Below are 27,875 nucleotides of genomic sequence, written 5' to 3'. Positions count from 1 at the left end.
TATATATATATATATATATTTCCTTTTTTAGTGGTTGCCCTGGAGTTAGCAGCATTTATTTACAACTTTTTCGACTCCAATTTCATATAGCTCTATACCATTTCACTAGTAGTACAAGTACCTTATAGGATCAGAATAATCCAAATTCTTCATCTCATCCCTTGTGTCATTGGTATAACTAATTTCACTTATTCATACTTATTCATAAGTGCACACAAATACATTATCCATAATCATACATAATTGAATATATTATTGCTATTATTTTGAGTAAACTATTGTCTGTTAGATCAGTTAAGAATAAAAAATAAAAGTTTTTATTTTACCTTCAGTTATTCATTTTTTTCATGCTCTTCCTTTCTTTATGTATATTCTGTCTGACCTATATTGTTCTCCTTCTTTCTGAACAACTTTTAACATTTCTTACAAGGCTTTATTTCTCCTTCACTATTTTTTTTTTTAATTTTGGCTGCGCTGGGTCTTCATTGCTACGCACAGTCTTTCTCTAGTTGCAGTGAGCAGAGGCTACTCTTTGTTGTGGTGCGCAGGCTTCTCATTGCGATGGCTTCTCTTGCTGCAGAGCATGGTCTCTAGGCTTTTGGGCTTCAGTAATTGTGGCATGTGGCCTCAGTAGTTGTGGCTAACAGACTCTACAGCACAGGCTCAGTAATTGTGGCACACGGGCTTAGTTGTTCCGCGGCATGTGGGATCTTCCCGGTCCAGGGCTTGAACCCGTGTCCCCTGCAATGGCAGGCACATTCTTAAAGAGTGCGCCACCAGCGAAGTCCCTCTCCTTCACTTTTGAAGGATAATTTTGTACAGTACAGAATTCTACACTGGTTTATTTTTTTCTCTCAGCCTTTTAAATATTTCACTCAATTCTCTTATTGCTTGCATGGTTTCTGAGGAGAAGTCAGATATAATTCTTACCTTCCTGACTTTATGAGGTTTCCCTCCACCCCTGGCATCTCTTCAGGGTTTTTTCTCTATATTAGATTTTCTATACTTTGAAAATTATATGACTAAATGTAGGGTTTAGGGTTTTTTTATTTGTCTGTTTGTTTTGCATGTCTCTTGCTTGATGTTCTCTGAACTTCCTGTGTCTGCATTTGGTGTCTGACATTAATTTTGGGAAGCTTAAGTGATTATTGTTTCAAATATTTGTATTTTGTTTGTTTTGTTTTTTGCTTGTTTGTTTGGCTGCACCATGCAGCTTGCAGTATCTTAGTTCCCCGACCAGGGATCGAACTGAGGTCCACGGCAGTGAAAGCACCGACTCCTGACCACCAGACAGCCAGGAAGTCCCTTAAGTATTTCTATTTTTGTTCTTTCTCTCTTCTCCTAGGATTCCTTTTATTTGTATGTTACACCATTTGTAGTGTCCCATTTTTCTTGGATATGCTGTTCTCCTTTTTCAATAGCTTTTGTTTTTTTCCGTTTTTAAGGTTTCTATTGAGTTATGCCCAAGGTCAGAGATACTTACATCAGCTGTGTCCAGTCTAATAATAAGCCCAGCAAAGGCATTTGTCATTTTTGTTACAGGGTTACAGTGTTTTTAATCTCTAGCATTTCATTTTGGTTCTTTCTTAGGATTACCATCTCTCTCATTAGAGGCCTTCGCTATTACTTATATCCCCACAATGTCTGGGACCTAATGCTTGCTCAGTCTCCTCAAATTGTGGTTTTGCCTTTTGGTATGGCTTGTAATTATTTCTTGATAGCTAGACATGATCTATCACATAAAAGTAACTGCTGTAATGTGGTGATGAGCTGTCAGAGTGGGAAATACTCTATTATCCTGTGATTAGGCCTCAGTCTTTTAGTGAATCTGTGCTATGGACTGTAAGCTTCACATGTGCTTATGAGTTCTTTCTTTCCTTCAGTAGGACAGGATGGTTAGAGGGGGCTGAAGTTGAATAATTCCTACAGGTTACCCATCTGTAGTTGGACATCTCCCTTCCCCTGGATTAGTTAGGATCTGATAATACCTCAGTGGATTAGGCACCAGTAAATTAGTTTCTCCTGAAGGCTGAGTTTATTAAGAACAGAATGCTTTGGAGTATTTCAAACTGTTCCCTTTCCCCTCTGTACACGGAAGCATGAGATGATTTTTCTCATATATTGACTGTGGGAACCTGGTTAGAGCTATCTAAAGTAAAACTCACCAAATTGTGGAGCGTGCCCAATGACTTGGTCCTGCTGAATTTTTTAACTCTTAGAGCAGTCCACTCTGAGCCTCCAGCATTTTGTCAATTGCAGTTCTAGTTTCCCTACCCCACACTGGTTATGGCATGTTTCTTCTCTGGTAAGTTGTGATTCTCTGTATTTACCTGTCTCTCCAATTTTGTGGGCAGTTGTTTGCCCTGTGACCTCACATCTCTTAAGAATCTAGGAACAATTGTTGATTTTATGTTTGTTCAGCTTCTTATTTGTTGTTAGGGTAGCTTGGGAACTTCTGAGCCTCTTACAGGCCTGGTTTATAAATTTTTAAAATTATTAAAATATGCATATAAATAACAATGGGAGCCAAAGAGGACCAAAGCTCAGAACTCTGATTTATCTCCTTATTCAGCATTTTGGATATGTTTGAGAAATGCATATAATTTGAGAGGTAGGAAATAATTTCAAAGTAGCACAGGACCATAGTCATACATTTTATTTCCCTTCATGTTTCAGCTGTAACATATTAGTATCCAAAATAGAGAGTTTAAGAATTTCTGGGAAATACTTATACATTAAAATGAGCCTCTTACACAAATACACATAAGAAAAGGCAGATTTTTTAGAAATGTAAACACTGTCAAAATCTTAGTAAAAAGTAGAAAGCCTTTTGGGAAGTTTAAGTTCCCATCTTACTTTATTAAAAATAACTGATACTCTTAAAGACCAATGGAGATTACCAGAGTAGCAACAGAGGAGAATTGAACCACTGAAATGGGAATTTTGAATAAATGCTTTCCTCTTCTAAAACCAACTAAGATTTTTATGCTAATAGGCTAATAGGAAAAAGATACTAGAAGAATGTGTTCAGAGTTGGAAGGACTAGTGATAGTTCCCCATATTCAAGCTTAAACAACAAGAGAGGAAATTTTCTATTAAGACTCCATCCTCTTAACACATCTAAAGGAGAAGGGTGTGTAACCTCAACCTGATTGATCTTTAGTAAAATGTGATCAACTTTTACTAATTAGTTTCAAAAAAGGATCCAGGACATCTTTTTTCCACCTCCTTAACTCAAGTATAATATTCTCTCTATCTTGCTCTCTGCTCCTGGACTAGAAATAACTTTCCTCTGTCTTTATTAATCAATATTTCAGAGGCAAGGGTGGCAAATTTGATAAATCAAAGGCAAGATTTATGTTGAGGATTTAGACAAAGTAAAAGGCTTAATCTGCCTCATCCAGCTGAGCTTTCAGCAGTGCCTCTCCATTTGAGGTTGCATGGTTTTAAAATTAATTAATAAAGTTGATAATTTTATCCAGAATAATTATACATGTTTCATTAGCAAAAATTTTGAGTGGTCCAGAGGTGACTTTTCAGAACACCTGATATTTATAGTTGGGAGGACTCTAAGAAAATGATACATTTGCTTTAATCTTTTAAGAAAATAGTCAAATGTATATTTATTGCAGTTGTTAGTTGTAATTAGATTTTTATCTAAATATAATATGGAGGATATGGCATATCATTCCATGTGTTTTACAATGCAAAGTTGATATCTATGGCTTAAATAGAACAATTTTAGCAATTTAATTTAAAAAATTACACTTAAGTTTGAGTTTTATAGTCCTCCTTCATGCTTACAAGTTTCTTGGTATTTCTAGTGGAATTTTAATTTTACACACCTGTTAATCAGTATTTGTCTTAATACACACTATGTCTCCACTTTATTCTGATTGCCTTTAAATAGGATGCATATAAGAAATGTCAAATATGCCTTCCGATATATCTCCAGATATTTCGTGTTCTTTTAAATTCCTGAAGTGATATTTCCCTTTTTTGTCACAGTTCAAATGGTCTCAGAGTACAGTTGAAGAACAGAGATGCTTTTAGTCTTAAAGTCACCATTACAGTCCCACAAAAAATCATGTAAACTATTTCTCATTCTAAATATTCATGATAGTATGTCATTGACATGAAAATTGTTATTCACAAGTTTCTTTATACCTGATGAATTTTATTGTTAAAAATGATGAGCACAATAGACTTTATCAAACTAAAATAACTTAAGATGAGGAAATTCAAAAAATAGTCCACACATAGTCATATGATACCCAAGAAAATTTTTTAAGTTTTCAAAATACAGGAAAGATGAAATATGAGAGAAGGAGGTAGAAAATGAATATATCATGTCTATTAGAGTTAATTAAGAACAAGTGCTACATCAAAAGTGTGGTATAACTGTTCTTATGTTTTCTTCCCCCCAAAATTAATGAGTATTTTTCACTGAGCCAGAGAGGCCTGAGCTAACAATATTGTCTTGAGTTTTGTTGTAAATTACTTAAAATGCCATTAAGAAATATTAACACAAAAATAGAGAAAATGCATAGGCACAATTAAATTCAGAGAATAAAACCACTGAAATAAAGCCAGGCATGAGTTTTTTTTTTAATATTGTATCTTAAATTGAAAAAAAAATAAGATTTGTGTTTAAATGATGAAAGCTGAATCAATGCTGATAGCCAACTGAGAAAAATAAGGGACGATAGCTTACTGATGATTCTATAAGGCAGGAAGGAAACTCCCATATTTTAAAAAGTGTTTGAAGTTTTTGCTTTCTGAGTGTTAAACTGTAAAATAGATGCAAAGCCAAAGCCACCTTATAAGAAGGGGAAACTTTTTTTTTTTAAGAAGATGTTGGGGGTAGGAGTTTATTAATTAATTAATTTATTTTTGCTGTGTTGGGTCTTCGTTTCTGTGCGAGGGCTTTCTCTAGTTGTGGCAAGCGGGGCCACTCTTCATCGTGGTGCGCGGGCCTCTCACTATCACGGCCTCTCTTGTTGCAGAGCACAGGCTCCAGACGCGCAGGCTCAGTAGTTGTGGCTCATGGGCCTAGTTGCTCCGCGGCATGTGGGATCCTCCCAGACCAGGGCTCGAACCCGTGTCCCCTGCATTAGCAGGCAGATTCTCAACCACTGCGCCACCAGGGAAGCCCGAAGGAGAAACTTTTAAGTAGTCCTGAATGGATCATAATCACTGAAATAAAGAGAAAGAAAATTTATCAGGGAAAGAACTTGGGAGAAGCAGAACACCAGACCCTAGTTCTGCAGGATCTATAGCTCCATTGCACAAATTTTCCCTACTTGAGAAGTGTAGACCTCATATATGGGGCAAACTATCTGTATTATGTAATGGCTTTGTCTGCTGTCTTGACTGACTTCTGTTAAAAATACAGTTAACCCTTGAACAGTGTGGGGGTTAAGGGCACTGACCCTCCACAAAGTTGAAAATCTGTGTATAATTTATAGTTGGCCCTTTGACTACATAGTTCCTCTGCATTTGAGGTTCTGCATCCTAAACTCAACCAACCACAGATTGTGTAATAATGTAGTATTCAATAGTGAAAAAAAAATCTGCTTATACGTGGACCCCTGCAGTTTAAACCTGTCTTGTTCAAGGATCAACTGTGTAATTCACCAAATTTCTTTTTTAGCTAACAAAACCAAGTCTCCCATGATCTGATCAGCATCAGTGCACATACAAGAACAACTGCTGACATTTTTTTTTCCAGTCTAATGACTTTTTTCTTTCCCAAGCTTTACTGAGATATAACTGACATATGACATTGTGTAAGTTTAACATATACAACTTGATGGTTTGACACACATGCATGTTGCAAAATTATTACCACATTAAGGTTAGTTAACACTTCCATCACTTCACATAACTATCATTTGTTTGATAGCAAATATCTAAGATCTATTTTCTTAGCAACTTTCAAATATATAATACAGCATTGTTAACTATCTTGACCATAAAAAAAAAAAGGGGAAGCATACAAACTTGTGAAAAAATCAAACTACTTAGGATATCCATGGAGGTAAGCTGAGGTAACAGAAGATGAGGTCTTCACAAGCTATGGTGTCTTGTTTATAATTGTAATGAGGAAATGTTGATAATGTTTGACTATCACAAATCAACAAAAAGGTACATCTCATAATTGATGTAGATTTATGTGTCCTCACATTACTTCAATTTAACTTTTATTGTGCCAAAATTATAGAGACATGTTAAGTTTTACCATTGCTCTTGCTTCCCTCCTATATACACACATATCCCAAAGGTTGACTTTTAACCACTTCTTTTGGTATATATCTCTTTATCACTAGATAACATGTTTACAACTTTAATACTCTATATTTTAGATTTAGGCATTATCTAGGCACTTGCCACTGCTAAAGATGAAAATAAAACTCTCTTCATTAACTAAAACTCAACATATATATACAACTGCCATCCTGTTAAAATAATTATGAATGAAACCATAATATGCACAACTGAGCCATATGGTATACTTCTTTGCACAGATAAAGGAATATCTGTGAATCAGCTATACATATACATATATCCCCAAATCTCTACCCTCTTGCATCTCCCTCCCACCCTCCCTGTCCCACTCTCTAGGTCGACACAAAGTACCGAGCTAATATTCCTATGCTATGCTGCTGCTTCCCACTAGCTATCTATTTTACATTTGGTAGTGTATATATTGTCAATGCTACTCTCACTTCACCCCAGCTTCCCCTGTGTGTTCAAGTCCATTCTCTATGTCTGCATCTTTTTTCCTGCCCTGACACTAGGTTCATCAGTACCGTTTTTTGGATTCCATATGTATGCGTTAGCATATGGTATTTGTTTTTCTCTTTCTGACTTACTTCACTCTGTATGACAGACCCTAGGTCCATCCACTTCACTACAAATAACTTAATTTCATTTCTTTTTATGGCTGAGTAATATTGCATTGTATATATGTGCCACATTTTCTTATCCATTCATCTGTTGATAGACACTTAGGTTGCTTCCATGTTCCAGCTATTGTAAATAGTGCTGCAAAGAACATTGTGGTACATGTCTCTTTAACTTTGTTAAATCATACAAGAGTAATAATTTTATTAATTGAAATCATACTAGAGCAGTAATTTTATCTAGTCAACACAAATATAAAATTTATGTATTTTTGATACAATATATTTTTGACAAAAGCTTGATAAATTAATTGATGAGACTTTTCCATCAAATGTTATAAATTTAAGCACTACTAAATTTTACATCTGTCACTCTTTGTGACCTATGAAATTATCTGAAAAAAATTTTAACTGATTTTAAAACAGCAAAACCCAAAAGTGCTTATTCTTCATAAGTAAAAACTTATGTATTTGTAGGAGAATTTTTCTCCTTCTCAAGACAATTATCCGTTCTTAGTCTCTGATACAGTAGTTCTCTTTCTCATTTCCTTTTTCAGAGTTTTTCCAAAGACTCTTCTAAAATATACATATATATATATTTTTCCCCCTTGTTTTGTTATTGAGCCTAATAGTTTTCCCCATTTAAAAAAATGTTTTTGGTATTACTTTTTCAACATTTTGCTTCTGCAGCATAAACTCAACATATAGTATTTAATGCAAGCATAATCTTATTAATGGTGATAGGAAGGTTACTTGCATAATTATTTTTCAGTCTTCAGCAAGCCAAGAGTTATAGGTACAATTTGTAAGTTAATTTAGTTAAATAACTTGGTTACATTCTTGTTCATTTACAGTGGGTTTGACTGTTTTAAGATAATTTTGTTGGTTCTATAATGAAATTATAAAAATTAATAGTTCTTCCTAGCTGTCCAATCATAATAGCTGTAGAAAGTAGAGTCCTCTATATATTGCTTTATTCCTACTGTTTTTATGGTTATTTTTATGGTTACTTACACTTACATTTTATTCTATTTTGTCTGACATTACATTTGCTACATTAGCCTTGTTTTGTATCTAGCTACTTAACTGATTTCCATCTATTTTCAATTTCTATATTTTTCAGATTTTAAAGCTATTGTTTATTTAATAGCAGTCTTCAATGTGCCATGTTTAAAAATAGAGTTAAGATGAGTATATATATTTATTCCACCAAACAGCTGAAATAAGTTTATAATCATTTATTGAAGTAAATACATAAAGAAACTGCATATATCATAACTGTAAACTTGATGAATTGTCACTAACCAAACACTCGTGCAACCAGCACTCAGGTTAAGACATCAGATATTATCAGCTATAGACACGTAACTCACGTTCCTTCTAGTTAAGACCAGCCCTTCCTTAAGGGCAACCACTACCTTAACTTGTAATAGCATAGATTTCTCTTGCCATATTTTTAATTTTTAATCAATGGTAGTATTTTTAATCAATGGAATCGTACAGTGTATACTCTTATCTTGGCTTCTGTTAATAAATATGAACTTTGTGAGATGCATCCATGTTATGGACTGTGTGTGTATCCCCAAAGTCATATGTTGAAACCTTAAATCACTCTGTGACTGTATTTGGAATTAGGTCCTTTAGGAGATAATTAAGGTTAATCAGATCATAAAGGTGGGGCTCTTATCTGATAGGATTACTGTTCTTATAAAAAGAGAAACCATTGTGCTTGCTCTGTCTCTGAGACCTAAGGACACAGCAAGAAGGCAGCCCTCTGTAAGTGAAGTAGCGCTCTCTGACTGGAAACTGAACCCTGCCAAGAACTTTGGTCATTGACTTGCCAGGCACCAGAATTATAAGTAATTTTTGTTGTTTAAGAAATGACACTGTCTGAGGTGTTTTGTTTGTTTGTTTTTTAATGGCAGCCTGAGCAGATGAAAACAATGCACATTTTTATGTAGATTTAAATATTGTTATTCCTGTAGATTATTCCACTGTGAATATGCCACAGCTTATCCATTCTGTTGTTGAAGAACATATCCATAGTTTCCAGATTTTGGTAATTATGAAGCATGATTCCGTGAACTTTCTTGTACATATGTATTAGTGAAATACTACTCCATTGTCTCATAGCATTTACTTTCCCAGTGTAAAATAAATTTGATTGTGGCTCCAGTTAGGCAATTACTGACACTGATGCATAGAAAGCATCTATAAGCTCCCAAGAAACTTTTTTTCTTTTTTTTTGTTTTTTTGCGGCACGTGGGCCTCTCACTGTTGTGGCCTCTCCCGTTGCAGAGCACAGGCTCTGGACGCACAGGCTAAGTGGCCATGGCTCACGGGCCCAGCCGCTCCGCGGCATGTGGGATCTTCCCGGACCGGGGCACGAACCCATGTCCCCTGCATCGGCAGGCGGACTCTCAGCCACTGTGCCACCAGGGAAGCCCCCAAGAAACTTTTGAAGGAAATGAAGTGCAATCCATAATTGCCACACTGAAAATTCTAGTCCTGTTGTGTCAATTTCATATTTCACTGAGATAGGTTACTTCAAGATTTATTTTTCGATATGATCAGGATTTTTATTTGTATTGTTTTAAATAAAATTAAGGAGTTTGTAGTTTTTACCATCATGTTTGCATTCCTAAAAAGGCTGTTATTTAATATTTACAATATTATGAAGTTTACATACAAAGGCTACTATTGTATACTTTGAGTTCCTTTTTCTTATATTTTTAGATGCATTCATACTGATACACATTTCATTTTATTTTGATTTTGATAGCTTTGAATGTATCTAACAATTATGCCTCTTTTCTACCCTTAATAACTATTAGGTTTTTTCAGTTTCTTGTTATTACAGAAAATCCCATTAGAAATAAGGGAGGATTAGGATATGAATAGGATAAACTATTATCCTATCCCAAGCAGTTTTCCAGAGCAGTTGGCCCTAAAATTATCACTGGATGAACTTTGATTACCCTCCAATCTTGCCAACTGTTAATATATATTGAAATTTGCATACCTATAAGAAATTAAATATTTAACCTGGTGTTTTTAGTTTGCATTTTCCTGACTTGCTAATAACTTTGGTAAATTTTTCTTTTTGAATACTCCTGTTTCCAAAGCCTTTCATGAATTTAGCCTTTTTTTTTCTAATGTAATATTTGTCATCTTAATGTTTTGTTGCAGTTCTCTGTATTTTCTGGACACTAATTTTTTGCTAGTTAAATATGTAGGAAAATCATCCCAATATTTAGCTTATGTTTTTTCCCTCTTTTTAAAATTTTAAATGAACATACATAAATCTATTATCTTTTCTTCAGTCTCAAATATAATTCCTTATATTCTCTTCCAACAATTAAAGGACTAATTTCATCTTTCAACTTTTTATCTACTTGAAATACATAAATGCACATGCTTCTGTTTTGACTATTTTGATCTATGTATCTTAGATATATATCATAGCATATTAATTGTCATAGCTTTGAATATGTCATTACATCTGGACAGGTAGATTTACTCTCCGCATATTCTATAAGACTAAGAAAAAGTTGAAACTTATATTGAAATTTAATTGAATCTATAGATATTTTACTAATAGATAATATTTTATGGTGTTGACTTTTTAATCCAAAAACATTATTTTTATATTCCATTTATTTGTATAGTTGTTGGAATATTTTCATTCTTTTATGATTTCTCCATGAAAAGTTTATATAATTCTTGCTAACTTTCTGTACATTTTCTTCATTTTTTTATTTTCTGGCTTAATATATTAATGCTGATAAGTTGTCAATTTCTCCTTATATTTCTATAACTTTTTCATTGTATTTCAGGTTCTAATGACATACTATTTTGAAATGGTCAAAAATTTTTTTAACATCTTTATTGGAGTATAATGGCTTCACAATGGTGTGTTAGTTTCTGCTTTATAAAAAATTGAATCAGCCATACATACACATATATCCCCATATCTCCTCCCTCTTGTGACACCCTCCCACACTCCCTATCCCACCAATCTAGGTGGTCACAGAGCACCAAGCTAATCTCCCTGTGCTATGTGGCTGCTTCCCACTAGCTAGCTATTTTACATTTGGTAGTGTATATATGTCCATGCCACTCTCTCACTTCGTCCCAGCTTACCCTTCCCAATCCCCATGTCCACAAGCCCATTCTCTACATCTGCATCTTTATTCCTGTTCTGCCCCTATGTTCTTCATAACCAATTTTTTTTTTTTTTTTAGATTCCATATATATGTGTTGAGCATATGGTATTTGTCCTTCTCTTTCTGACTTACTTCACTCTGTAGGACAGACTCTAGGTCCATCCACCTCAATACAAAGAACTCAATTTCGTTTCTTTTTATGGCTAATATTCCATTGTATATATGTGCCACATCTTCTTTATTCATTCATTGTCGATGGACACTTAGGTTGCTTCCATGTCCTGGCTATTGTAAATAGAGCTGCAGTGAACATTGTGGTGCATGTCTCTTTTTGAATTATGGTTTTCTCAGAGTATATACCCAGTAGTGAGATTACTGGGTCATATGGTAGTTCTATTTTTAGTTTTTTAAGGAACTTCCATACTGTTCTCCATAGTGGCTGTATCAATTGACATTCCCACCAAAAGTGCAGGAAGATTCCCTTTGCTCCACACCCTTTCCAGCATTTATTTTCTGTAGATTTTTTTTTTCTTTTTTTCAGTAGGCAGGCCTCTCACTGTTGTGGCCTCTCTCGCTGCGGAGCACAGGCTCCAGACGCGCAGGCTCAGCGGCCATGGCTCACGGGCCCAGCCGCTCCGTGGCATGTGGGATCTTCCCGGACCGGGGCACGAGCCCATGTCCCCTGCATCGGCAGGTGGACTCTCAACCACTGCGCCACCAAGGAAGCCCTGTTTGTAGATTTTTTGATGATGGCCATTCTGACTGGTGTGAGGTGATACCTCACTGTAGTTTTGATTTGCATTTCTCTAATGATTAGTGATGTTGAGCATCCCTTCCTGTGTTTGTTGGCAATCTGTATATTTTCTTTGGAGAAATTTTGGTTTGGGTTGTTTGCTTTTTTGCTATTGAACTGCATGAGCTGATTGTAAATATTGGAGATAAATCCTTTGTCAGTTGCTTCATTTGCAAATATTTTCTCCCATCCTGAGGGTTGTCTTTTCATCTTATTTATGGTTTCCTTTGTTGTGCAAAAGCTTTTAAGTTTCATTAGGTCCCATTTCTTTATATTTGTTTTTATTTCCATTTCTCTAGGAGGTGGGTCAAAAAGGATCTTGCTGTGATTTATGTCATAGAATGTTCTGCCTGTGTTTTCCTCTAAGAGTTTTATAGTGTCTGGCATTACATTTATGTCTTTAATCGATTTTGAGTTTATTTTTGTGTATGTTGGTAGGGAGTGTTCTAGTTTCATTCTTTTACATGTAGCTGTCCATTTTTTCCAAAACCACTTATTGAAGAGGCTGTCTTTTCTCCATTATATATTCTTGCTTCCTTTATCATACATGCATGGGTTTACCTCTGGGCTCCTATCCTGTTCCATTGATCTATATTTCTATTTTTGTGACAGTACCATACTGTCTTCATTACTGTAGCTTTGTAGTATAGTCTGAAGTCAGGGAGCCTGAATCCTCTAGCTCCGTTTTTCTTTCTCAAGATTGCTTTGGCTATTCAGGGTCTTTTGTGCTTCCATACAAATGGTGAAATTTTTTTTGTTCTAGTTCTGTCAAAAATGACATTGGTAGTTAAATAGGTATTGCACTGAATCTGTAGATTGCTTTGGGTAGTATAGTCATTTTCACAGTGTTGATTCTTCCAACCAAGAACATGGTATATCTTTCCATCTGTTTGTATCATTTTTAATTTCCTTCACTGCCTTATAGTTTTCTGCATACAGGTCATTTGTCTCTTTAGGTAGGTTTATTCCTAGGTATTTTATTCTGTTTGTTGCAGTGGTAAATGGGAGTGTTTCCTTAATTTCTCTTTCAGATTTTTCATCACTAGTGTATTAGAATGCAAGAGATTTCTGTGCATTAATTTTGTATCCTGCTACTTTACCAAATTCATTGATTAGCTCTAGTAGGTTGTTGGTAGCAACTTTAGGATTCTCTTTGTATAGTATCATGTTCTCTGCAAACACTGACAGCTTTACTTCTTTTCTGATTTGGATTCCTTTTATTATTTTCCTTCTCTGATTGCTGTGGCTAAAACTTCCAAAACTGTTAAGTAATAGTGGTGAGAGTGGGCAGCCTTGTCTTGTTCCTGATCTTAGAGGAAATGGTTTGTTTTTCACCATTTAGAACGATGTTGGCGGTGGGGTTGTCATATATGGCCTCTGTTATGTTGAGGTAAGTTCCCTCTGTGCCTCCTTTCTGCAGGGTTTTTATCATAAATGGGTGTTGAATTTTATCAGAAGCTTTCCCTGCATCTATTGAGATGATCATATGGTTTTTCCCCTTCAATTTGTTAATATGGTTTATCACATTGATTTCTTTGCGTAAAGAATCCTTCCATTCCTGGGATAAACACCACTTGATCATGGTGTACGAACCTATTAATGTGCTGTTGGATTCTGTTTGCTAATATTTTGTTGAGGATTTTTGCATCTATGTTCATCAGCGGTACTGGCCTGGAGTTTTCTTTCTTTGTGGCATCATTGTCTGGTTTTGGTATCAGGGTGATGTGGCCTCATAGAATGAGTTCAGGGTTTTTCCTCCCTCTGCTATATTTAGGAAGAATTTTAGAAGGATAGCTGTTAGCTCTTCCTTAAATGTTTAATATAATTCACATGTGAAGCCATCCGGTCCTGGGCTTTTGTCTGTTGGAAGATTTTTAATCACAGTCTCAATTTCAGTACTTGTGATTGGTCTGTTTATATTTTCTATTTGTGACACAAGATATGATCTATCCTGGAGAATGTTCCATGAGCACTTGAGAATAAAGTGTATTCTGTTGTTTTGTGATGGAATGTCCTATAAATATTGGTTAAGTCCATCTCGTTTCATGTATCATTTAAAGCTTGGACCCTTGTGGGTAGTTTCAGGTCTTCTGCCAGCATTCAGTAGGTGTTCTGTAGGAGTTGTACCACATGTAGATGTATTTCTGATATACTTTTGGGGAAGAAGGTGATCTCCAGGTCTCACTCCTCTGCCATCTTGAAAGTCTCCCACATTTATATATATATATGTATATTTTTTTCCTTTTTTGTGACTTTGTATATATATGCTTCTTTGTGTGATTTTGTCTGTATGGCTTTGCTTTCACCATTTGTCCTAGGGTATTTGTCTGTCTTCTACAATCCTACCTCAAGAAACAAGAAATATCTTAGATAAACAAAAAAACTTTTTTTTTTTTTTTACTATAGTTTTAGTGCTTGCTATCAGTTGGATTTCTTTTTTCTTGGTTTGGTTGCTCTCTTTTCTCTTTTTATTTTATTTTATTACTTTTTAATTTTTTTCAATAATGAAAAATTTTTTATCTTAATTATCTTATTTTGTTTTATTTTATTTTATTTCTATTCTCTTTTCTGCCTTTTCTTTGGAGCCGAGTTGCTGACAGGGTCTTGGTGCTCCGGCCAGGTGTCAGGCCTGAGCCTCTGAAGTGGGAGAGCTGAGTTCAGGATATTGGTCCATCAGAGACCTCCCAGCCCCATGTAATATCAAATGGCGAAAGCTTTCTCAGAGAGCTCCATCTCATTGCTAAGACCTAGCTCCACTCAATGACCAGCAAGTTCCAGTGCTGGACACCCTATGCCAAAAAACTAGAAACACAGGAACACAACCACACCCATTAGCAGAGAGGCTACCTAAAATCATAAGGTGAGACACCCTAAAACATACGAGTGGACGCAGTACTGCCCACCAGAAAGACAAGATCCAGCCACATCCACCAAAACACAGTCACCAGTCCCCACCACCAGGAAGCCAACAAAACCAACCGAACCAACCTTACCCACTGGAGCCGAATCCAAAAACAGTGGGAATTACGAACATGCAAGCTGAGAAAAGGAGACCCCAAACAGAGAAAGTTAAACAAAATGAGAAGACAGAGAAATATGCATCAGATGAAGGAGCAAGGTCTGAACCCCCCAGACCAAACAAATGAAGAGGAAATCGTGCAGTCTGTCAGAAAAAGAATTCAAAGTAATGATAGTAGAGATGATCCAAATCTTGGACATAGAATGGAGAAAATACAAGAAACATTTAACAAAGACCTGGAAGAACTAAACACCAGACAATGATAAACAACATAATAAATGGAATTAAAAATTCTCTAGAAGGAATAAATAGCAGAAAAACTGAGGCAGAAGAACGGATAAGTGACCTAGAAGATAAAATAGTGCAAATAAGTACTGCAGAGAAGAATAAAGAAAAAAATAAAAGAATTGAGGATAGTCACAGAGCCCTATGGGACATAATTAAATGCACCAACATTCAAATTATAGGGGTCAAAGAAGAGAAAAGGGACTGAGAAAATATTTGAAGAGATTACAGTTGAAAAATTCCCTAATATGGGAAAGGAAATAGTCAGTCTCGTCCAGGAAGTACAGAGTCCCATAGAGGAAAACTCCAAGGAGAAACATGCCAAGACACATATAAATCAAACTATCAAAAATTACAAAGAAAAAATATTAAAAGTAGCAAGGGAAAAACAAATAACATACAAGGGAATCCCCACAAGGTTAACAGCTAAACTTTCAGCAGAAACTCTGCAAGCCAGAAGGGAGTGGCAGAACATATTTAAAGTGATTAAAGGGAAAAATGTACAACCAAGGAAGTTTTCTAGGCAGGAAACACAAGAGAAGGAAAAGACATACAATAACAAACCCAAAACAATTAAGAAAATGGTAATAAAGACATACATATCTTAAATGTAAATGGATTAAATGCTCCAACCTAAAGACATAGAGTGGCTGAATGGATACAAAAACAAGACCCATATATATGTTGTCTATAAGACAACCACTTCAGACCTAGGGCCACATACAGACTGAAAGTGAGGGCATGGAAAAAGATATTCCATGCAAGTGGAAACCAAAAGAAAGCTGGAGTATCAATTCTCATATCACACAAAATACACTTTAAAGACTATTATAAGAGACAAAAAAGGACACTAATAACAATCAAGGGATCAATCCAAGAAGAAGATACAACAATTGTAAATATTTATGCACCCAACATAGGAGCACCTCAATACATAAGGCAAACACTAACAGCCATAAAAGTGGAAATTGACAGTAACACAATAATGTTAGGGGACTTTAACACCCCACTTTCTCCAGTGGACAGATCATCCAAAATGAAAATAAATAAGGAAACACAAGCTTTAAATCATACATTAAACAAGATGGACTTAATTGATATTTATAGGACATTCCATCCAGAAACAACAGAGTACACTTTCTTCTCATGTGCTCATGGAACATTCTCCAGGATAGATCATGTCTTGGGTCACAAATCAAGCCTTGGTAAATTTAAGAAATTTGAAATTGTATCTTGTGCATTTCTGACCACAGCACTATGAGACTAGATATCAATTACAGGGAAAAAAAAACTGTGAATACACAAACACATAGAGGCTAAAAAATACACTATTATTAACCAAGAGATCACTGAAGAAATCCAAGAGGAAATAAAAAAAAATACCTAGAAACAAAAGACAATGAAACACGATGACCCCAAACCTATGGGATGCAGCAAAAGCAGTTTTAAGAGGGAAATATTTAGCAATACAATCCTACCTCAAGAAACAAGAAATATCTCAAATAAACAAACTAAACTTACACCTAAAGCAATTAGAGAAAGAAGAACAAAAACCCCCGAAGTTAGCAGAAGGAAAGGAATCATAAAGATCAGATCAAAAAGAAATGAAAAAGAAATGAAGAAAACAATAGCAAAGATCAATAAAGCTGAAAGGTGGTTCTTTGAGAAGATAAACAAAATTGATAAACCATTAGCCAGACTCATCAAGAAAAAAAAGGGAGAAGACTCAAATCAACAGATTCAGAAATGAAATAGGAGAAGTAACAACTGACACTTCCTTAATACAAAGGATCGTGAGAGATTACTACAAGAAGCTATATGCCAATAAAATTGACAACCTGGAAGAAATGGACATATTCTTAGAAAAGCACAACCTTCTGAGACGGAACCAAGAAGGAATAGAAAATATAAACAGACCAATCACAAGCACTGAATTTGAAACTGTGATTGAAAATCTTCCAACAAACAAAAACCCAGGACCAGATGGCTTCATAGGCGAATTCTATCAAACTTTTAGAGAAAAGTTAATACGTATCCTTCTCAAATTCTTCCAAAATATAGTAGAGAGAGGAACACTCTCAAACTCGTTCTACAAAGCCACTAGCACCCTGATACCAAAACCACACTGAGATGTCACATAAAAAGAAAACTTCAGGCCAGTATCACTGAGGAACATAGATGATAAAATCCTCAACAGAATACTAGCAAACAGGAACCAACAGCACATTAAAAGGATCATACACCATGATCAAGTGGAGTTTATCCCAGGAATGCATGGATTCTTCAATATATGCAAATGAATCAATGTGATAAACCATATTAAGAAATTGAAGGAGAAAAACCATATGATCATCTCAATAGATGCAGATAAAGCTTTTGACAGAATTCAACACCCATTTGTGATTAAAAAAAAAAAACCTTCAGTAAGTGGGCATAGGGGGAACTTACCTCTACATAAAAAAAGGCCAAATATGACAAACCAATAGCCAACATTGTTCTCAGTGGTGAAAAACTGAAACCATTTCCACTAAGATCAGGAACAAGACAAGGTTGCCCACTCTCAGCACTATCATTCAAAATAGTATTGGAAGTTTTAGCCACAGCAATCAGAGAAGAAAAAGAAATAAAATTTAGGAATCCAAATCAGAAAAGAGGAAGTAAAACTGTCACTGTTTGCAGATGACATGATACTCTACATAGAGAATCCCAAAGATGCTACCAGAAAACTACTAGAGCTAATCAATGAATTTGGTAAAGTAGCAGGATGCAAAATTAATGCACAGAAATATCTTGCATTCCTATACACTAATGATGAAAAATCTGAAAGAGAAATTAAGGAAACACTCTCATTTACCATTGCAACAAAAAGAAGTACCTAGCAATAAACCTACCTAAGGAGACAAAAGACCTGTATGCAGAAAACTATAAGACACTGATGAAATAAGGACCATACAAACAGATGGAGAGATATACATGTTCTTGGATTGGAAGAATCAACATTGTGAAAATGACTATAGTACCCAAAGCAATCTACAGATTCAATGCAATCCCTATCAAACTACCAATGGCATTTTTGACAGAACTAGAACAATAAATTTCACAATTTGTATGGAAACACTAAAGACTCCGAATAGCCAATGCAATCTTGAGAAAGAACAACAGAGCTTGAGGAATCAGGCTCCCGGACTTCAGACTATACTAAAAAGGTACAGTAATCAACATAGTATGGTACTGGCACAAAAACAGAAACATAGAGCAATGGAACAGGATAGAAAGCTGAGAGATAACCCCACACACATATGGTCACCTTATCTTTGATATAGGAAGCAAGAATACACAATGGAGAAAAGACAGCCTCTTCAGTAAGTGGTGCTGGGAAAACTGGACAGCTACATGTAAAAGAATGAAAGTAGAACATTCCCTAAGCCCAGACACAAAAATAAACTCAAAATGGATTAAAGACTTAAATATAAGGCCAGACACTATAAAACTCTTAGAGGAAATCTTAGGCAGAACATTCCATGACATGAATCAGAGCAAGATCGTTTTTGACCCACCTCCTAGAGAAATGGAAATAAAAACAAATATAAACAAATGGGACTTAATGAAACTTAAAAGCTTTTGCACAGCAAAGGAAACCATAAGCAAGACAAAAAGACAACCTCAGAATGGGAGAAAATATTTGCAAACGAAGCAACTGACAAAAGATTAATCTCCAAAATATACAAGCAGCTCAGGCAGCTCAATATCAAACAATCAACGCAATCCAAAAATGGGCAGAAGACCTAAACAGACATTTCTCCAAAGAAGATACACAGATTGCCAACAAACACATGAAAGGATGCTCAACATCACTAATCATTCGAGAAATGCAAGTCAAACTACAATGAGGTATCACCTCACACTGGTCATAATGGCCATCATCAAAAAATCTACAAACGATAAATGCTGGAGGGAGTGTGGAGAAAAGGGAACCCTCTTGCATTATTGGTGCGAATGTAAATTGATACAGCCACTATGGAGAACAGTATAGAGGTTCCTTAAAAAGATAAAAACAGAACTACCATACAACTCAGCAATCCCAATACTGGGCCTATACCCTGAGAAAACCATGATTCATAAATTCATGTATTGGGGCTTCCCTGGTGGAGTAGTGGTTGAGAGTCCGCTTGCCAATGCAGGGGACATAGGTTCGTGCCCCGGTCTGGGAAGATCCCACATGCCATGGAGCAGCTGGGCCCGTGAGCCATGACAGCTGAGCCTGCGCGTCCGCAGCCTGTGCTCTGCAATGGGAGAGGCCACAACAGTGAGAGGCCCACATACCGCAAAAAAAAAAAAAAAAAAAATGTTATGTATCACAGTGTTCATTGCAGCACTGTTTACAATAGCCAGGACATGGAAGCAACCTAAGTGTCCATCGACAGGTGAATGGATAAAGAAGATATGGTACATACATACAATGGAATATTACTTAGCCATAAAAAGTAATGAAATTGAGTTATTTGTAGTGAGATGGGTGGACCTAGAAACTGTCATACAGAGTGATGTAAGTCAGAAAGAGAAAAATACCATATTGTAACACACGTATATGAAATTTTTAAAAAAATCGCTCTGAAGAACCCAGGTGCAGGAAAGGAATAAAGACACAGAGAGTGGACTTGAGGACACGGGGAGGGGGAAGGGTAAGGTGGGATGAAGTGAGAGAGTGGCATGGACATATATACACTGCCAAATGTAAAATAGATAGCTAGTGGGAAGCAGCCACAGAACACAGGGAGATCAGCTTGGTGCTTTGTGTCCACCCAGAGGGGTGGGATGGGGGGGTGGGAGGGAGACGCAAGAGGGAGGAGATATGGGCTATATGTTTATGTTTGTCTGCTTCACCTTGTTATGCAGCAAAAACTAACACACCATTGTAAAGCAATTATACTCCAGTAAAGATGGTTAAAAACAAAAGAGATTATGCTGGGGTATAAACTACTATATGTAAAATATATGAGCAATAAGGATATATTGTACAAAATAGTAAATTATAGCCGTTATTTTGTAGTAACTTGTAATGCAGTTCAATCTATTAAGAAGAAAGGAAACTGAAATACAATGCTGGATGAGGGTATTAAGTAGATGTATTTTTGAATTGCTTTTAATTAGATACACTTACATTTGAGGATATTTAATTTTCTTTGCTGACCCTTTTTTTTATTATACAATTACCTTCTTTCTGTTTGTTAATACTTCTCAATTTGACTTCTAATTTGTAATTAATAAAGCCAAACCAGCTGTCTATACTTTTTCTTCCAATGTTTTACTTTCAATGTGCTAGTGTATTTATCCTTAAAATTCATTTCTTTTAAAGAGCTTACAGCTTCACCTTGCTCTTTTAATCCTGCTGGGCTATCTTTGCTTGTAATTAGAGGTTTTACTTCACTTATATTTAACATAATTCTTGGTACGTTTGGTTTTATGTTTGTCATTATGTTACATACTTTCCTTTTTTTCTTCTTTCTTTTCTGTCTTCTTTAAAATCAAAGAAATTTTGTTGTTATGCCATTCTGTTTCCTCTGTTGACATTTCAACTGTCTTGCTTTTTGTTATTTTTAGGGATTTCTTTAGAGAACAAAATAGGCAGTCTTAATTTATCAGTCTTTAGCTTGAATTGATACTTACCACTTTATTTATAATGTACGAATCTTACAACAATCATTTCAAATAAAAAGTTCTTTTCTTGATATCAAATATTTTACAGACATACTTGTTATAAAGCCTTATAGATTCCCTTAAAATCTCATGTAGTGCAGGTCTGGTATATCTTGTTTAATTGCACTTCACAAATTGTGCTTTTTACAGCCTGCATATAGCAAGTCTATCGGTGCCATTTTTCCAGCAGCATTTGCTGACTTCATGTTTCTTTGTCATATTTTGAAATTTCTCATAATATTTCAAACTTTTTTCATTATTACCATATTTGTTATAGTAGTCTATGATCATTGCTCTTTAATGTTAACTATTGGGACTTGTTGAAGGCTCAGATGACCATTAACATTTTTTAACAATAAAGTATTTTTAAATGAAGGTTTTTAAATTAACTTTTTAGACATAATGTTATTGCACATATAATAGTCTACATAATAGACTACAGTGAAGTGTAAACATAACTTTTATATGCACTGGGAAACCAAAAACTTTGTGTGACTTTTTTTTGAGATATTCACTTTAAGTTGGTGTTGTCTGGAACCGAACCTGCAATATCTCCAAGGTTTACGTGTACTAGAGACAATTATCTCTGCTTACATGTGAAAAACCTATACTTCAACTTTACGGTTGAGAACTTTTACTACAAAATTAAATTTACAGAAATAATGTGGAGAGAGTGGAAGCAGATTCCATAAACTCTGCACCCAGTTTCCCTTATATTTAAATTGTATGATACACTTGTTAGAACTAAAAACCAGTATTGATTATTTGGTAAAGTCTATGTATTATTCAGATTTTCTTAACGTGCACTTAATGTCCTTTCTCGGTTCCAGGATCTCATCCAAAATAGCATACTGAATTTAATCATCATGTATCCTTAGGCAACCCCAGGCTGTAACAGTTGCCCAGACATTTCTTGTTTTCAGTGAACTTGAAAGTCTCAGAATACTGGTCATACATTTTGTAGAAAGCCTCTCAATTATAACTGAATATTTTTCTCATTTTTAGACTGGTGTTATAGAAGAAAGACCACTGAGGTAAAAGTGTCATTTTCAACACATCATATCAACAGAGCACAATACCAAGGTAAGTAATGACTGCTGATGTTGATCTTAATCACCTGCCTGAGTTAGTGTTTGTCAGCTTTCTCTACTTTAAATTTGTTCTTTATCACCATTTTTCAGTACTGTACTATCTGAAAGGAGTTCACCATCTACAGTCCATACCTAAACAGTGGGGAGTTAGGCTTTACCTCTGTGGTACTGGATTATCTAGATAAATTATTTGGAATCCTTATTCATGGGACATAAGTCTCTTATCTCTGCCCCATTTATTAATTTAATCATCTAATTGTATCAGTATGGATTCATGGATACTTATTTTATACTTTGGTTAGCATCCAATACTATTTTATTGATTTTATGGTTCAAAATATTCCAGTTTTTTGCCATTGGAAACTCTTTCAGTTGGCTTCTCTAATCCTATTTACTTACCCCTTCCCATTATTGTGTGTGTTTTGGAGGAGTTGCTTTGTTGTTTTAGCACTCTCTTACTTTCTGGTGCTACAGGATGATTCAGGAACATCTGGTACACTTCCTATTCAGTCCTAGAATCAGCCACTTCTCCAGGAGCTCAGTTTCATTTTATTGGAGGATGATATTTGAAACTAAGATTTGGGTGCTAGATGTGCTTGTCATTTCTGTAGTATCACTGTTTCTAGGGCATCTTGGCTGATAGAGCAAAGAAATATATGTGTGTGTACTAACCCATAAATATACATATATCTATAAATATTTCTCTATATAAGCTAGAGATGATTCATACTGGTATCTCCAGTTCTAATTCCCTACTGTATAGATCATTCTAGCCTCTCCCCCTTGCTTGTGTGTGAACTCCTGTTCCAAAAGTGATACAGTGGTATCAAAAATTTTAACCTATGTCCCCATAGGCAAGAAAAGTAATCAACTAGAATTCAATTCTTATGAACAGCTTCTTTTGCCTTTATTCTTGCTAACCTAAGTAACTTTGAAAGTGAATAGAACATGCAATTTTCTCCCCCATCCACTTCAGTGAGAGTGTTTCATACATTTATAATATAGTTAAATTGTTTTTGTAATAGTTCACATTCCTTCACGGGACCTCCCAACATCCTAATTGATTTTTGTTTCATACATAAAGTTCAGTCTTTGTGTTGTAAATTCTATGGATTTTGACGAATTCATAGTGTAATGTATCAATCATTACAGTATCATACAGAATAGTTTTACCACCCTAAAAATTTTCCTATGTTTTACATATTCAATCCTATTCATCCCACTCCCAAAACACTTGGAACCTATTGATCATTTGTTGTTTCTGTAGCTGTGCCGTTTCCAGAATGCTATATAATTGGGATCATACAGTAGGTAGATTTTTTAGACTGGCTTATTTTGCTCATCAGTATGCATTTTTAACTCATCAGTGGCTTTGCATGGCTTGGTATTTCCATAGCATTCCTTTTTATTGCTGAATAGTATTCCATTGGATAGATTAAAACATTGTTAGTTTATCCATTTCACCTATTGGAGGTCCTCTTAGTTGATTCCGTTGCTTCTAGTTTTTTGGTGATTCCAAAGTTGCTGTAAACATTTGTTTGCAGATTTTTGTATGGACATAAGTTTTCATGTAAGTTGGGTAAATACCTAGGAGTGATACTGTTTTATCATATGGGAGACTATATTTACCTATTAAGAAACTGCCAAACTGTCTTCCAAAGTGCCTGTACCATTTTACATACGCAGCAGAAATGAATGAGAATTTTTGTTGCTTCTCATCCATACCAGCTGTTGGTATTATTAGTATTTCGGATTTTAGCCATTCTAATAGATGTGATATTTCACTGTTGCTTTAATTTAAAATTTCCTTATGCCATATGTTGTTGAGTATCTTTTTATATGCTTTCTGGCATATGCTGTAAATGTTGTATACATCATGGTGAGATACCTGTTCTGATACTTGGTCCATATTTTTTATTGTGCAATTATTTTAAAATTTTTATTGGAGTATAGTTGATTTACAATGTTGTGTTAGTTTTAGGTGTATAGCAAAGTGAATCAGTTATATATGTACATATAACCACTCTTATTTTTTTAGATTCTTTGTCTATATTTTAATTGGATTGTTTTTATTGTTGAGTTTTGAATTCTCTGTATATTTGTGTGTATTTTGCAAATGTTGTCTCTACATAAGTGGTTTCTCTTTCAAGTTTCTTGATACTGTTTTCACAGAGCAGAAGTTTTTAATTTTAATTAAGCTCAAATTGTCATTTTTTTCTTCCATGTTTCGTAGTTTGGTGTTGAGTTAAATAATGAAATCTTAGATACAAAATCACACAGATTGTCTCCTATGTTTTCTTCCAGAATTTTTTGTTTTTGTTGTATATTAAAGTCTGTGAACCACTTTGAGTTAACTTTTATAAAAAGTGTAAGGTCAGTGTCTATGTCATTTTATTTTTCCTTTTTGTACCTTTGGGTTTGTGTCTGTTTGGTTTTTTTGTTTGTTTGTTTTATTTCATTGCATATGGACATCCTTATTCCAGCACCATTTATTGAAAAGTCTATCATTTCTACTTTGTATTGTCTTTGTTCCTTTGTCAAAGCTCTGTTCACTATGTTTGTATGTCTTTTTCTGACATCTCTATTCTGTTCCATTGACCTATGGGTCTATTCTGTCACCAGTACCATAATGTTTTCATGGTTTCCTACATAGATAATCATGTCATGTGCAAATGAAGACAGACTTATCCCTTTTCATATCCATATGTGCTATATTTTCTGTTCTTGTTTTATTGCACAAATAGAAAATCCAGTGTGTTATTGAATAGGATTATTCAGTAGAGATAATTGCCTACTTTCTGACCTTAAGATTAAAATGTCCAGTTTCTTACCATTAAGTATACTGTTAGCTGTAGGTTTTTGTTGACGTACTTTATCAAGTTGAGGAAGTTCTTTATTTCTAGTTTGCTGAGAGTTTTAATGAAGAATGAGTGTTGGAATTTGTTAAATGCTTTTTATGCCTGAATTGATAGGATCATATAATTTTTCTTCCTTATCCCATAATGTGGTGAATTATACTGATTTTTAAATATTGAATCACCCTTACATACCTGGAAGAAATCTCACTTGATTGAGATGTATAATTTTTTTATACATTTTTGGATTGGATTTGCTAATACTTTGTGAGGATTTTTTGAGTATAAGTTTATGAGAGATACTGGTCTGTAGTATGCTTTTTTGCAATGTCTTTATCAAGTTTTGGTATTTGGAGTAATGTTAAACTCACAAAATGAGTTTGGAAGTGGAAACTATTACCTCTGCTTCTGTGTTCTGGAAGATAATTATGGCTTTATTTTTGAAGGTTATTAATAATTGACTTTATGTAATTGATAAAGGTCTAGTCTTATTATGCATTTCTCCTAATTTGAGTGCTGGTAGTTTGTGTCTTTCAATGAATAGATCCAAATTAAGTTAATTTGATTTAAGTTACCAAATATGCGGGCATGGAGTTGTTAATAGTAAGTTTTTATTATACTTTTAGTGCCCATGGGATCACTATTGATAACCCTTCTTTTATTTCTGATAATGGTTATTTGTATTTCCTGTATTTCTTACTTAATTAACCTGGCTGAGTTTATCAATTTTATTGATCTTTTTAAAGAAACAGCTTTGATTTTGTTCATTATACCAATTTTTTTTTGCTTTTAATTTCGTTGGTTTCTCCTCCAATTTTTATTTCCTTCTACTTGTTTAGATTTAAATTGCTATTATTTCCCTAGTTTCCTAAAGTAGAATCTTAATTACTAATTTTAGATATTTTTAAAATATATTCATTCAACGCTATAAATTTCCCTCTAAGCATTGCTTTTACTACATTGCACAAATTTTTATAAGTTGTATATTCATCATACTTCAAAATATTTTTATTTTTCTTAAAATTTCTTCTTTAAACCATACATCACAACAAGTATATTGCCTAATTTCCACATATTTGAGGATTTTCCAACTATCTGTTCTTGATTCTAGTTGAATTCAACTGTGACCTGAGAAAAGATTTAATAATCTTTTCTATTCTTTCATATTACTTTAAAAGAAATTTCTATTCTTTTAAATTTGTTGCAGTGTGTTGTGTGGCCCAAATATGGTCTATCTTGATGAATGTTACATGGGCTTTAGAAGAATGTGTGTTCTGCAAGCCTTTTGGAGTATTCTATAAATATCTATTGAATCATTTTAAAAATGCTGTTCAAGCCAAATACATCCTAAGTAAGTTTATGACTGCTTGATTTATCAATTATTGAAATTGGAGTATTAAAATTGCCAACTATAATAGTGGATGTGTCTATTTCTCGCTGTAGTTCTAGCAGTTTTGCCTCATGAACTTTGAAGTTCTTTTGTTAGGTGCATATGCACTTAGGATTGTTGTGGCTTCTTGGAGAATTAACCCCTTTATCATTATGTAATTTTCATATTAATCCCCATAATTGTCCTTGTTCTGAAGTCAGATTTGTCTGAATGTAGTACAGCTACTTCAGCTTTTCTTTGATTAGTATAAGCATTGTACATCTTTCTCAATTCTTTTAATATGTGAGTCTTTATAGAGTCCTTAAAATTGAAGTGGGTTTCTTTAGACAACAGATATAGTTGGGTCTTGATTTTCATATTCTCTGACAATCTCTGTATTTAATCAGTTTATCTAGATCATTCACACTTAAAGTGATAATTGCTGTAGTTGAATTAATGTCTGCCATGCTTGTAACTGCTTTATCTTGGTTAACTTACTCCTAGTTTCTTTTATTTCTACATTCTTTGGTTTTTAATTGAGTATTTTATGATTTCATTTATTTCTTTTTTGAGCATATCAATTATATAGTACTTTTAGCTGTTGATTTAGATTTTGCAATATATATTTTAACTATTTTTAAGTCTGTCTTAAAATAACACAATACTACTTCACATGTCCCTTGTAACATAGCATCATTCATTTCATTTAGTCACATGTTATGAATACCCAATATATTTTTATTACTACCTAAACAGATAGTTATTTTAGATAAATTTAAGAATAGAGAAATAAAATATTTATCTTCATTTATTAATTTTCCAGTGCTATTTTTTTCTTTATGTAGATACAAATTTCTGATCTATATCATTTTCCTTCTCCATGGGAATTTTAAAAAGAAACTGTTTCTTTCTGGACAGGTCTGCTAGCCTTGAATATCCTTTTTTGTTTGTTTTTTCCTGAGAAAGGATTTATTTATCTTTCATTTTTGAAAAATAATTTTTCTGGACATAGAGTTCTATATTGGTGGATGTTTTTCTTTCAACACTTTAAATATTTTACTCTACTTTCTTCTTGATTGCGTGGTTTTGGCATAAAGTTGGTTGCGATTCTTTTCCTCTTTTTCTGTATAGGTAGGGTGGTTTTTGTTACCTGTTCAGCTTCTTTTAAGACTTTCCCTTTGTCTTCAGTTTTCTGCAGTTTGCTCATGATATGCCTAATGCAGAATTTTTTTGGTACTTATTCTGCCTGATGCTCCTGTAGTTTGATGCTTGTTGTTAACTTTGGAAAATACTTGCGGGACATTTGATCCTGTCCAAAACATCGATAAGACGTTTGGACCATGCCAAAAAGTACTTAACATTTAATCATATTTAAACTTGTCCAAAATGTCCATAAGACATTTGGTCTATGTGAAAAGTCCTTGACATTTGGTTCTGTCCAAAACCATTTGGAATGAACCAAAAATGCTCCACAGACATTTTAGATAGGACCAAACTTTAGGGACATTTTCACGTGGATAAATATGGACATTTTGGAAAGGACCAAATGTCTGCTAACCTTAGATAACTCTTTACAATTATTAGTTCTAGTATTTGTTCTGCTCTATTCTCTGTCTTCTGGAGAGTCGTGTTTATGTTAAGCTTTTGAAATGGTCCCTTAGTTTCTGGATGTTCTGTCTGTTGTCTTTCTTTCAG

This window comes from Delphinapterus leucas, chromosome 6, assembly GCF_059928025.1.
Source record: "Delphinapterus leucas isolate spDelLeu-1000000601 "Yukka" chromosome 6, BTC_Dleu_Yukka2, whole genome shotgun sequence".
Classification (NCBI taxonomy): domain Eukaryota; kingdom Metazoa; phylum Chordata; class Mammalia; order Artiodactyla; family Monodontidae; genus Delphinapterus; species Delphinapterus leucas.
This window is presented reverse-complemented; position numbering follows the sequence as displayed.